Genomic DNA, 14,218 nt, shown 5'->3' on the forward strand with positions numbered 1-14,218 from the left:
ATGGCAGTGGAGGTTCTATGCCTGCTGCTCATCTAAGGGTTGGTTAAGGGGCTTTATTCAGGGTCATTAGGTTAGCCATCTCCCTAACACTATTAAATGCCTTCTCACAGGGCAGTTAATCTATTGGTCAACTACCTAAGTGAATGAACAAGCTCAAAGGGTTCTCTAATCTCAACTAAAGTATTCACCCTAAGTACTAATTGTCTAAATTAAAGTACAACTAGTCATAGAGTTTACATCAAACAATTAGGCATGAGTTGCAGCATGATTACATAGTGATAATCTAACTACAATGCAGACTTGATATGCACTGTGAGAGCAAGATGTTAACATGCTTTGATTAAAGCTACCCTAAACATTTCAAGCACAACATGAATTAGGTACAACTGGAAACAACTTAACAATGGTTCAAAGGCTTCCTCATCACTCTAGCAACTGAATTTAGAACATCATGAAACTAGAATTGAACTAAAACAACATATGCAATTGAAATTAAAACACAACAGGGTAAACATGAAACATATGAGAAACTGGCTAGTCCAGTTCTCTACAAGAGTGAAGCTGGCTAACCCAGCATGGTTACAACACACACCCACACCTTCTATTTATACCCAGAAATCAAAATTAGGGTTTACAATGTTTTCCCCCAAATTCTCAAAATTAGGGTTAGATATTTTACCTAATTTGATGTGACAAATCACTCAAAACGGTCGACCCATTTCTTCTCTGCCTCTTCTGGTCCTTCTATGCCTTCAATTGACGCCTCTGCTGCTCTAATTTTTCCCTAGTTCGAGTTATTTTACTCACCCCAAAACCTAGGGTTTCAGTGGTTGTGAGATGGGGAAAATAACTAGGCTAGGGAGATGGGTTTGAGGTAGGGTAGGTGATGGTGGTTGAGACAACGTCTCTGTGATGGTCGGGGAAGAAGGTGGTTCGTACGGAGTGGCAGGGCATGGTGGTGGTGGCGCAGAGGGTGAGGAGATGGAGTTGCAGAGCTCTGGTCGGGGAGAAAATAGTTTTGGGAGAAAGGGAGAGTTTAGCTCGACTGGTGTAGAAGATATTTGATGATTCGGTGTTGAGCGGTACATCGGAGTCTGATGCACAGCGAACGAACGACGCTGGATGATCAGTTTTGGATGTAATTGAACGGCACGATGGGATGAAGCTTGAAGCGACCGTTGGATGAAGTGATACAACGAAGCTGACGGATCCAGATGGAGTTAGGTACTATGGTGTTTGACAGGAGCATCAGATTTTGATGCACAATGATGAGGCGACCGTTGGATGAAGTGATACAACGAAGCTGACGGATCCAGATGGAGTTAGGTACTATGGTGTTTGACAGGAGCATCAGATTTTGATGCACAATGATGAGGCGACCGTTGGATGACAAGATGGATCCAATCTGACGGCTCTCATGGAAATGGGTATGGATAATGGAAATGGATTTGGGTAAGGGTTTTGGGCCTTGGGTATGCCAAGCCCATATCTTCTTTAAGAACAATTCTTCCTCTTCAAGCCCACTTCTAATTGATCCGGCTCTTGCAAACATCATTCTTCGCTTCCTCCTAGCGGGAGTCTTTGCCGTTCCTTTGCTCTTTTCGCTCCATGAGTTAACCAGGCTTTATTTAGTACCTAAAAATGCAAAATTAATTAAGAAAAGTATTTATTCTTGAAAACAACGAAAACACAGAATATGGGATAAAATGTAGAATTAATGCACAAAAGATGAGTTAAATGCCAAGAAAAATATATAGAAATATGCACTTTTTAGCACTCATCAGCAGCTCTGAGGGTTTTCAAAGGGATGATGTTAACAACAGTACCAACGTCAACTAATGCTCGTTTGAATTCATTTCCCTTGAGATGCACCATGGTGAGAAGTCCACAGTCTTACATCTCGTTGTATGTTACTGGAGGTCCAGGGAGCGTCTGCTGGATTGCTAGCCGATTTCCAGACACAATATGGTTCAGCGCAGCAAACATATCATCTCTCTGGGTCTTTGACAGGTACAACAACTCGCATACGTGCTCAATTAAGGATTGAACCGCTTCCTTGACCGACTGCTTGGAGGGTGCGAATGTTCTGATGGGAGAGGATTTCTGTGCACTCCTTCAGTCCTCAGTTCTCCTGAGTCGGCCTTCTCTTTGAATATGCCTTTTAAATTTCTACAATCACTTGTTGGATGACTGACGTACCTATGGAAATGGCAGTAACGTGCGTTTTCCATTTGTTCCGCAGTTGGTTCCCTCTTGACAGGAGGTAGTTTGATTGCACCATCTTGGACCCAGACTTCTAGTAGTTCGATCCCTTCTTCAATGGGAAAATGGAAGTCAGGTACTTCCTGATCATCCTGTTGATTCGGTGGTCGTGCATTTCTAGTCTGGTTGTCCTTCCTTGGAGCTTCCGGAAGGTGAGATATTGAAGAAGCATTCTAATGTTGCTGTGCCTCGGCTTTTCTCTTGCTCCCTTCAACAACATTCATGGAGGCTTCAACATTGTACTGTTTGTTGATCAGACGTCGGGCATTGCTGCTTTGATTGTCTTTCGATTCCTCTACTTTGACAATTTTCGTTCTTTCTAGCAAGGCGAGAGTAGTAGTCGCTGACCGCTTGGCTGCTTCATGAAGTTCTGAAAAGGTCTGAAAGAGAAGATTCTTCATCAAATCCCTGTAAACTGGGATCATGCCATTGATTCACAAGTCCACCAGTTGTTGTTCAGTAACGTTTGGATCATGACAGTCCAAAGCTTGAATCCTGAACCTCTTCACATAATCATTCGGATTTTCGGCAGCCTTCTGAGCCATCCTTCCCAAGTCAGAAAGAGTAATTTGCTCAAAGACAAAGAAGTACTTCCGGTAGAAAGCATTGATCATTTCTCCCCAATTAGCTATGCTCCCTGGTGTAATGTTGTTGTACCAAGTATACGCTCGACTCGTCAGGGATTTTGAAAACTCTTTCAAGCGGACAACATGGTTGTGTTCATGCTCTCCTAATGCTTCCAAGAATCGAGAGACGTGTTCTCGGGCATTCCCCGTTCCGTTGTATAGTGTAAACGTTGGAGAAGTCTCACCTTTTGGGAGAGGAATTTTTTGTGTAGCAGCCGGATATGGAGGTTGGTGATGGTGCACAGATGGTGCATGGCCTTTTCCTCGATTCTCCGTAAAACGTTCCAGGTCTTCACGGGTGATGAAACTGGCAGGTTCAGGTTCTGCAGATTTGCGGGTTTCATCATTGTCAGGGACTCGAATAACTTCGGGATCCGTGCTTGGAGATGTTTCTTTGTCTTTCCCTTTCTCCTGAATTTTGTCTGAAATCTTGTCAGTGAGAGTTTTGAGATAATTGCATAGCTCTTTCTGTGTTGCAGCCATGTCAATCTGATTTTTGGCAAGAGTCTCTTGCACCTTCATAAGATCACCTATGGTAGGAGGATTTTCTCTGATTTCCTCGGGAGACCGGACGAAGAGAGGATGGTTTTCCACGTTGGTTTGAGGAGGAGTAGTGACACCACCATTATTGGAAGCAGTAATGGTTTATGGAATACCACCGTTGTTGCTAGTGCTAGCGATGTTTGCGGTAGGATTTGTAACTGAACCTGACCTAAGATCATTTTGTGAAAATGTTAAATTGCAACCAAGAGATTAATCTCCCACTATGGTCGCCAATCTGTAGATGGGGAAAAACGAGCCGCCGTTTTTTTGGGAAAGTGGAGAGTCGAGCGTGCTGTCGAGACTCCTCAGTCGGGCAAAATGTTAATCCTCACACAGATGCACCGCTGCAAAGGGGGTGCTTAGATTCGGGAAATGAATCTGTATGACTCCGGCCTAAACCATGACAATGGCCGTTCCAGAGTCAATTCGGTCGCAAAGAGTGAGATGGGTTGATATGTAGGAGGGAAGCTGAGAGTTGTGTGAGATCAGTGATGATCAAGGATTGTGGGTGTGTTGAAGGTTTCTGCAATATTGCTGAACTACTGAAGTTGAGTTCTATGAATAAGTTTATATCGAGTTGTTGACGGATAATGATGATAATCAATGATTGATGATATTCGATTGATCCTCCCTGATGTCCTCGATTTATACTTATTTATATCGCAAGAGTGATGTACCACTGATCCCTGTAAGTGTGACAGTTTCTTGAGTGAAAGAGTGGGAAAGTGGGAGATCGTGGTAAAGTCAGTTCCATGTCGTGCAGAAACTTGACTGATCGTGCACCCACTACTTTGCTAACTCCTTCCACCGTTTACACGACTTACACACATTTCTCATTGTGGATGCATCCACGTGTCGTAGACCGCCAGACCAAAACCCTGAGTGATATCCCCCATTTGTGATGTGATTGAGATTTCACGAATCGTGGAGTCTGCAAGGCAGACGTGTATTAGTTGGTCAGTTGTTGACTGATTTAGACCGTGAGTCTAATTTGGTTGAATAGAGCATAAGTGGTGAATGCTCGACGATTCATGGATTGAACATGTAGTTATCTGAGATGTCAATGAATAACTAACTAGAAACTGAGCAAGTATTGCTCAACTCGACGAATTGCCGAATATTGAGAGTTTGTCGAGCAACTGAGCAAGTATTGCTTAATTCGACGAATTTGATAATTTTGGTGTGCAACTGAGCAAGTGTTGCTCAATTCACCAAAACACTGAATATTGATAATTTGACGTGCAATTGAGCAAGTGTTGCTCAATTCGACAAACTACTGATGAACTACCGAATATTGATGGTTGGATCAATATTTGAGCAACTGAGCAAGTATTGCTCAATTCAAAGAATTATTTACTGGTGTCGTGACCCAATAAAATATTAATCAAAAATATTGGTGAATTACCGAATATTATTAATTTGGATGTTGATTGCTGAATCAACATAGTTTTGTGTTTGAATTTGCTCAGAATGGTGATTCGTGGAGCGTTGTTCGAAACCCTAATTTTTTGATCAATCCTTCAAGAATTGGTGAATTGCTGAAAATTGGTCATGAGTGAAGAGGGACCGACCACATGGGATGATGAGCGTCCATGTGATTCCCAGTGCTCGAGTGAGCACGTACCAGGGTTCTCAGATTGAGAGTTGGTGAAAGAACAATGATTAAATGCAGGTTTCATCATTTATTGAAATATTGTTGGATTCAGTGTTAGATGACAAACCTAGGTATGAGAGATGAGGACCGACCAAGAGAGCATGGGACCGGATCTTGGTGGTCACGGGTCCAGTTGTTGGTCATTTGAAGGGTTCTCCAGTTGGTTGGAGAGAGTTCGGGCCCAGTATGAGCAATTGAACAAATTAGGTCAGAATTATGAAAACATGTGGGACCGGCTTTGTGCAAGCCCTAGGAATGACTCTGGTCGGTCATGAAGGCATGCACGTGTTGCCTTGGTTCCGTGTTTCCATACTGAGAGTTTCAATATTTTCTGATGCGCGTTCGAGCAACATAGTGAATTTTCAGAAGAGTTTCATCTTGACTGAGAATTCTCGATTTTTGTTGGAATGAGCATGTTTGCTCAATTCATCAATATTTTGAAAATATTAAAATAAAAGTGTTTTAATATTTAAAATTATTGTGAGAGGCTAGCTAGTCGTGCGACTATGTTGGCTTTTGGTTTTTCGTGATTTGAGCAATATTTGAGAAAATATGGAGAAATCATGAATTTTTCTCAAACCCAGGAGTTTCATGAATTGAGGAAAATAATAATTATGCAAGATTAGGGATTGCAAGGTGTGGGACCGACCATGGCTAGGGCATGGCCGGCCGGCTAGGTTGCCCGATCCCGCACACCTTTCCTTATTTTATATTTTTCATGAATCCTTGAAGTTATGGAGAATCCACGAGTTTTTGTTGAAACGGAGGAGTTTCATGAGATTAGGGAATAATAATTATAAAAGGCTAAGGATTGTGAGGTGTGGGACCGTCCACGGCTTAGGCATGGCCGGCCGGTTAGGTTGCCCGGTCCCGCACACCTCTCCTTATTTTATAATAATATTATTTCGTGAATCCACCAAGTTATGGAGAATTCACGAGTTTTGCAAAAACAAGGAAAGTTGCTAAAACCAAGGAGTTTTCGTGAGTTCACGAAATAACAAAAAATAAGGAAAATAACGGGAGAGGCACGGGCCGACCATGGCTAGGGCACGGCCGGCTGGCTGGTGGGCCCGGCCTTGGAAGCCTCTTATTATTTTATTAATATTCATTGTTTTCTCTTGTTTTGCGAAGGATTCCTCATTATTTCATATTTTTTGGACACTCGTTCGTGCATCCGGGTGCTCAGTCGTGCATCATTGTCGAGTACACTCGCACCATTTTTGTGGGGCTTACTCAGTGATGGTCCAGATGCCCGATTGTTGGGTATTTATTACTGATTATGAAATTCAGTGGAGAATAATTCATGAATACTGAGTAATAAGATGAGTAGTTATTTTATTATCAATCCATAAAATCAGCAGCGGATTGGACTATGGATTCAGAATAATAAAATGATAATTTCATCACCATAAGTGGTGATATTATCATTTCATGAGATCAGCCGTGGATTCGACCATGAAATCAGAGTAACATCTATTACCATTTCATGAGATCAGTCGTGGATTCGATCATGAAATCGGAGTAATACATTTATCTATTACCATTTTGATCATGAAATATGAGTGATGAGATAAGATAGATTATCTTCTAGGAATTCAGTGGTGAATATGACCTAGAATAATCTCTTGCGTATAGTCAGTAAATCACCGAGTGTTGCTAATGTCCCGAAGACGTTTTTCCCTCTCAACATTTCATATATGGAGTACCGCCTGAGTCTATACACGGGTCTCTCTATATAGTTAGGAACAGTAAGTATCACCGTCCTGAAGACGTTATTGCTCTCAATCTTACGGAGAACCGCCCAATTGCTCTTCTATGTAGAGGAAAATTCCTCTATGTAGTCAGGGAACAGTGAGTGTCACGGGTATCCTGAAGGCGTTAAGCTCTCAATATTACGGAGAACCGCCCAATTACGTTATTCTACATAGAGGCTATGATGAAATGCCCGGTGTCGAATGCTCCGGAGATGCCTTTCGAGCGACATATGCATCATACTTCGTAAAACACGAATCGTCACATGGATCTCTGAAGCCGTGTCAGAAACATGTAGTATCATGATTTTGCGGTTTTGACCTTTGTTGAAAATCCACCATCTACAATTAGATTATTGCTTGATTGAACCCACAAATTGTTCCCAAGCTTGTTGTCAATGTTGTTTGACCAAAACTATTTCTTGATTTCATGTCTATTAAAGTCAGTCTCTGATTAGGATTAGATTTAGTTAGTTGAGTCTCTAAAATCACTGACCTTGAAGATTGAAGATCACACGAAGACATCCGCAAGAACTTCATCAACAAAGGCATGTGATGACTGTCTATCTTATTTGACTCATTATTTTCTTTCATTCTATAGTCTGATACAGTATCGTTGGTTTTAGAAAATGAATGAGATACAAAGAAAAGTTTGGGCTCAAGCTTGTAGTTGACTAATCTCGAAACTCTAAACTCAAGCAATGGATGAAAAATATTTTTTACCAAAAATAATAGGACAGAAACGCCAAGAAAAGAAAAATACACGTTTTATTCCTGCTATTATGTTTTTCGAGAACAAGAGTATGATTTCGGAAACCACATTATTGTTCGTAACGCAATGCTCATATATGTAGTTTTCATATACCCAAGAACATTTTTGTAAAACTTGATTGCTTTCTTTTCGTTTCGAAAACTAAGCAAAAGGCTTCAGAGAACCGAACTTCTTGAACTATAAGATGCCCAGATCATTGCATAACCTCGGTACAAATCTTTTGAGTTAGAAAATCAAATTGTATGTATAAAATTACTACAAAAACTTTAAAAAATAAGATCCTAGAAAATTATATGTAGTTTAAGTTACACAAAATTGGTTAAAAAGACCAAAATCAACAATTCCTGGGTGAAATGGACAGTTAGATTTTGATACTGTTTAAATGGACAAAAATGTAAAAATAGGCAGGATGTAACCAGTTTCATCGTGCCCATTTTCAAATACTTTTTCTTATTTTTAATTTACACAGGATGTATCCAGTTTCATCCTTGCTATTTTTTAAATTTAAGCTAGGATGAAACCGATTTCATCCTTACTATTTTTTTTTTGGCCATTTCATCCAAACTATTTTTTACTCGTCCATTTGAATCGTGATTTAAAAATATTTGGACAAATGACCCATTTTACGTTTAAGTTACTATGTTCCTTTTAACTTGCAAATGAGCTAAGAATCTGGTTAGATTAACATGTGAAGTACTCATGGTTAATATCATAAGCATACTTAATCCTATTCTAAAATCATTTGCATAATCATAATGATGTACATGAGACGAATGGAAGAGTGAAATGTGCCTATAGTTAACCAAGGTGAATGTTTTGGTCCATAATATTTATACGATCATTGTTACCAGGGAAGTTTGTCCAGATTAAAAAATTTCTCGACACCTTTTTCAGTAACTTAACTTTAAATACCAATACCATGATTAGATGATTATCTAAGTGCGTGACCTTTTTAGCCTATTGTATAGTCGTTCCTATGGGTCCTCCAATAGTATCTTATATGAATAGTAGGAAATAGGTAGAATACTACACCCTAGTTTGCAATTCGGGATTCGGTAAACGTACGGAACGTCAAACGTACGAGTATTATACAGTTTTGTAAAATCCAGATTCGGTCCAAAATTCGGTCAACGGGACGTGATTCATTAGTAATTCGGAACAGCATACGTACGTGTATAATTCGATTTATAAATGTGAGTTCGGCTCTGAAAATTCGGTATCTATATATAACAAATAATTTGTATTTATAAGGTCATAGACCAATTTTTATGCATATGTGTGAGTTATTTAAAGAAAAAATAAACTTAATATGATGATATTAATAATATATACAACATTAGTTATCCAAGAGGACGTCGTATGGTGGTTTAGATGCTTGGTTAGTGAGTTTGAGATCTCTCTCACATTCACCTTCAAATCTCTTCAGTCGTTTTTGTTTCATAAAAATTACAACACGTCTAATATTCGGTCGTGTATGCTCGGGAGGCAGTAAAGCCCAAAAAGTGGGATCTTTGAAAAGTAAAAGCTAAAGAATTTGTGGCGAATTAAACGGACGTATCATTCGGGATACGTAAAATTCGTGAACGATTCGCGAATAATCCGGGAATGCCACATAATACGCGACTTGGGTTCGGAGTTGCAAACGTACGTGAATAAGACGGTAAAATTCGTGATACGGAAAAATTCGCGAATGATTCGCGAATCATTCGCGAACTTACTAACTAGATACTACACATGGCATACAAAGAATTTTTATCCAGATCGAGTCATTATATTTTAAACTCATTATTCATGATGTTATATAGCACCTTGATTCGGGCTATGTGTTTTATGACTTTTATCCTTTTATGATTGCGTAGAAGAGAACCACGACTCTCGCAGTGGGTGTCTCTAAGTCATGCATGTAACCGCAACTGTTAGAAGATTCTCTTTTTCAGACATGGACTCATCTGTTTGAGCTATTTCTCAGCAAACTTAAGGTAATGATTATTTCCTCTCATTTTAGCATTGGAGTGGTGCCTTGTAATAAAAAAAAGACGATATAGATAACGATTAAATAAAACACTAGCGCCACCGAACTCCCGGCACTACATTTTGGTGTGTCCTAATTGTATCTAAATTCGTCATCTTCCGAAATCTTTTAGGGTTTAGCGAATACAAAGTTTTCATAGGGATTCGTGAAGCCAGGTCCAGTTATCTTTCGTTGATAACTCGTATATCTTGATCTTGATCGATCATTAAGCTGCTCACTTGATCAAGATAGATAGAAATCATCGAAGTTATCTTCGTCTCAAACTTTGTTGATTCCACAAGTTTTATACTTGTTAGGTGAATAATAATCTAGGATGCATTTCGGGTTGCATAAGTCTAGATTTTGAGGTTAGCTAGACTTTGTCTATTGCTATCGATTTCCATCACCTTTGATCAAACTATTTGATTGTAAAAGGAAATAATATAAAGGATTAATCTGTGGGAGGAAAATTGGTTCAAAGTCTTCAATCGAGTTGAAGCAAGTCTTTGTTGGTGAGACGTCATCTAAGGGAATCAATTGCACGGAGACCTGCTGGGATTCAAGACCTTACGCGACTGTACCTTAGTCGGTGGGATACCTTTTATAGATCAAGTACATTCCAGTCTCAAGTTAATTTGTAGTAGGCTAGTGATTATAGCGGCTTAATACAGTTTGATGTTCAATCTGGACTAGGTCCCGGGATTTCTTTGCATTTGAGATTTCCTCGTTAACAAAACTTCTGGTGTATGTGTTATTTCTTTTTCCGCATTATATTGTTTATCTTTATAATTGAAATATCACATGTTGTGCGTTGATCAATCATGATAGATAAATCTGACCTAGTTTGTTGGATATGACTTGATTGATTATGGACATTGGTACTTGGTACCATCCATGTTATCTCTTTGTGATTAGGTTCACGGACTTGTTTCTGTAAATGTTCTAATCGAAAGAAATAGAGATGTAACTCTAAATACTATTCCCTAACTGAGTCTAACTCTCGGAGTTATATTCAGTTTGTCCATACAGATTGCCTAACAAAAAAGTGGTGGTGCATTTTGGTACTCCCGCATTTTCAGTTAGGGCTAAAAAAAACCATGAAAACCAAATACAAGCAAAAGTAGACTCAAGAAAAAACAATTATATAAATTAGGGGTGAGCAAGGGATGGGAGGATGCGGATTGAGGCCACTCGTGTCTAGTCCAACGCATCAAGTTCCTCACCCGACGGATTTCACAATTAGGAGTGAGCAGACTAAACGTGAGTGGATTGGCTGATTTTAAAAGTCCCATAGTAACAAATAAAGAACAAAATCGTACCTAATTTTAGAAATTGATCAAGTCATTTCCAATATTCCATTATCATATCGCATATATCGATTTTCTTCATCATAGTTTTTGGTGAGAAAAAAAACACTATATTTTTCTTTCTTTCGAACTGTCTTTCGAACACATCATGTTCAAAATTATTTCAATCTATAACTAATTGAATATTTAAGATTTCAATTGCATGATCTATCTTTACTAAGTAATTCAGCCGTAACCTTTCGACCACTGAACATTTTGCTGAAGAAGATTTAAGAAAATGAAGCTAGAGATGCCAGTGGAAAGAAAAAAAATACTCCCTCCGTTCCTTTTTAATAGGCTGGTTTCCTAAAATAGACGTTTCAAAAAAATAGTCCGGTTTCCTAATTTGGAGGGTACTAGGTTTCACTTTTACGGTTTTAATCTTCATAAAATCGTTTTTTCCTCCACTACCATTATCACCAAAACACCTTCACCACCATTACAGGCCTCCTTCAGCTTCATCTTCTCCCACACAAATCACCACCAGCAACACCATCGCCACCATTACAACAAAGACCATCATCGTAACAGAAAACCTAATGTTGTGGCCTAACCTAATCGTAACATCTACTCTTCTCAACTCTCCATGTGATTTTTCTTCCCCATCGATTTCACCCTTCTCTTATGTTTGCTTTTCTTCAATTGCATGCCATATATCCATCTTTTCTTCTTTTTGCCTTCACCATCACCATTACCCACCACCAATAATAACAAGCAACTCTGTTACATACAACTCGAATTGAAGTGAAATGAAAATTAGTACGCATTGAAATTGGAGTGGTCTGCCACTGATGCCTATAACTTTCATTAAAATTCGTTGCTGCTTTTCGTTGATGAACAAATCAGATTAGAAGAAATCAGTAACTCGAATGAGAATTTTATGCCCACAATTTTTTTGAAGAAAGTCCTGAATGAGAATTTCATGTTAGATTGTTCCATTTTAGCTAAGACAATATTGGTGAATACGAAACCGAATGAGTTTTCAGGTTTACTAATGGTGTTGAATAGCAATCTTTGACGTCCATCAGCAACTCTGAGCTGAAATGTTACTTTGTTGGTAGTGGTTGTGTAAGTTACAGGATATGAAAGAGGTTATGAAGTTAATAGTGACGTTGATGGGTTTGGTGTTAGTTGAATGGTAGTAATTGACAACTGAGCTAGTGGAGTTTCAATTTGTGTTGCACTGTGATGCATAATTTGGAATAGGGAGAATGGGTGGTAAGGAAATGTTGTGAGTGATAATGGATGGTAAGTTTGTAATGCGAGTAGATTCTTGTTGTTTTGGTTTAGTATTAAAATGATCATTGCATAAGTTTGTACTTGGGTCTAATTATGTGTGCAATGGAAAATGAATCATTTCTATAATCTCTTGTATTCCTTGAACGACAAAAAGTTGTGCACGAGTGTTTTTATTGAAATGAGTTTTTGTTAAAGAATGAATCATCATGAATACAATCTCTAGACTTCAATGGAGTACTAGAAGTTTTTGTTAAAGAATGAATCACCATGAATACAATATCTAGACTTCAATTGAGTAAGAACAATTGGGAGTGCAGAAGGTAAAAAACTGGTTGGCGAACTGTTAACGCTTTCCTCTCTTTCCTTTTCCTGTACAGACGTTCCTTTTCTGTATTTTCCTCCTTAGCAAAGGCTTTTCTTTAGTGCAAACCAATTTGGTATTTTCCTTATTGCTATCCTGCAACCTGAACAAATATCAAAGTGGCTTGATTGAAGTTCTGGATTTGACATGTTTACTTGGAAATCTTTTCCACAGATTCCATAGATTTTTCGATAGCATACATCATATTCTTCGCCTGTACGTATGTGCATACACGATTATTCAAATATTTTCAATAAGGGAGCTGATGCGTAACCTATAGTGCCATTCAAGTGATGGGTTCTGTGTATAGTTGACTGAAAATTATCTTACAACCCAAAGAACAAAATCTGAATGAATCAAGCAAGCTCCTGGCACAAATTTCACATGTATTTGTAACTCCTTTACCAGGTCTTATTTGAGGGCGTTCGTTGAGAAAAAAGATTTCAACACTGTTGATTACAAAATGTTGAACACCAGAAATTTCTATGTGCTTTTGAACTTCATTAACCCTTATAACGTTGTGGTAGTTAGACCTCCTTATCTGAAATTGGTGGAACAAAAATGTTAATAAGAGTTTAATCTTCGAAGTGGGTTTTCAAAAATAAAAAAAAATCAAAGAAAAAAGAAAGACGAAAACTGAGAGAACTTACTTGAACAATGCGATGTTCTCTATGATGAATCAGACAGTAAGAACAAATGGATTTACCCATATAATCCAAGAAGAAATAATTTCATCCACTTTTAGACATTTCTTCCCCATGGTCTCTACAAGGAATGAAATAGTTTGCTTCCAGTAATGGCCCCAAAGCCATTGTTTTCTTCCATTGGATAAGTGGAACGACCTAATCAGAACACACAAAGAGACAAACGGAAATCAATACTAAAATTCCATTGAATCTTGTAGTGAATCCCACCCTTGATTTTAAGAATCTCCTTCATGCAAGATTGTAATGTTATGAAAACATTGTTTGCGTCTTCAACCGAGAAATTTTCAAACGCTCTCGTAACACTTGCGATAAACTCGTCTACTGTGGTTGGAGCATCAGTATGATGAAGTGCAGAAATAGCGCTGAAGAACCCAAGGTCCAAAACATTCAAGTCGGGGCTGTTTAGAGATTGACACAACAACCGGATATCTAAAACTTCTAACCGCTTCCACAAATTTTTTATCATTCTCGTGGACATGTGGTTTTGCATTATATTGTTGTATAAAGATTTTCTTACAATTATTAAACGACCATTTCTTATTGATAGAAGGAAGAAATTTCTCAATAAAAAAACACCTCATAGCCTCTTTGTCAACAGATTTCATTGCCTTGGTTTCCATTGTCCCAGCTTTGCGGTTTTTGCTACTCCTTTGCGGCTTCTTTAACCTCAAAACCCAAGCGAGGACGAGCCACGGCCGTTAAAAACATGATTTTGGTGATAAATTTTTTACTTTTGCACGTGCGTAAAGGATCTTCTTCTTCGGCATGAAGATAATACTTTTGTGTTTTTTTTGTAATGTAAAACCATTTTTCATCTATATGAATCCGATCCAACATGTCAGAATGAATTTGAAGATTGGGTCATACCTTTGTCTATCATTTTTAAGCAAAAATTCACCCTTGCTATCTTGTTTTCATCCGTAATTCCCGGCCTCAAGGCATTTGA

Source organism: Papaver somniferum, unplaced genomic scaffold (assembly GCF_003573695.1).
Source record: "Papaver somniferum cultivar HN1 unplaced genomic scaffold, ASM357369v1 unplaced-scaffold_154, whole genome shotgun sequence".
NCBI lineage: Eukaryota > Viridiplantae > Streptophyta > Magnoliopsida > Ranunculales > Papaveraceae > Papaver > Papaver somniferum.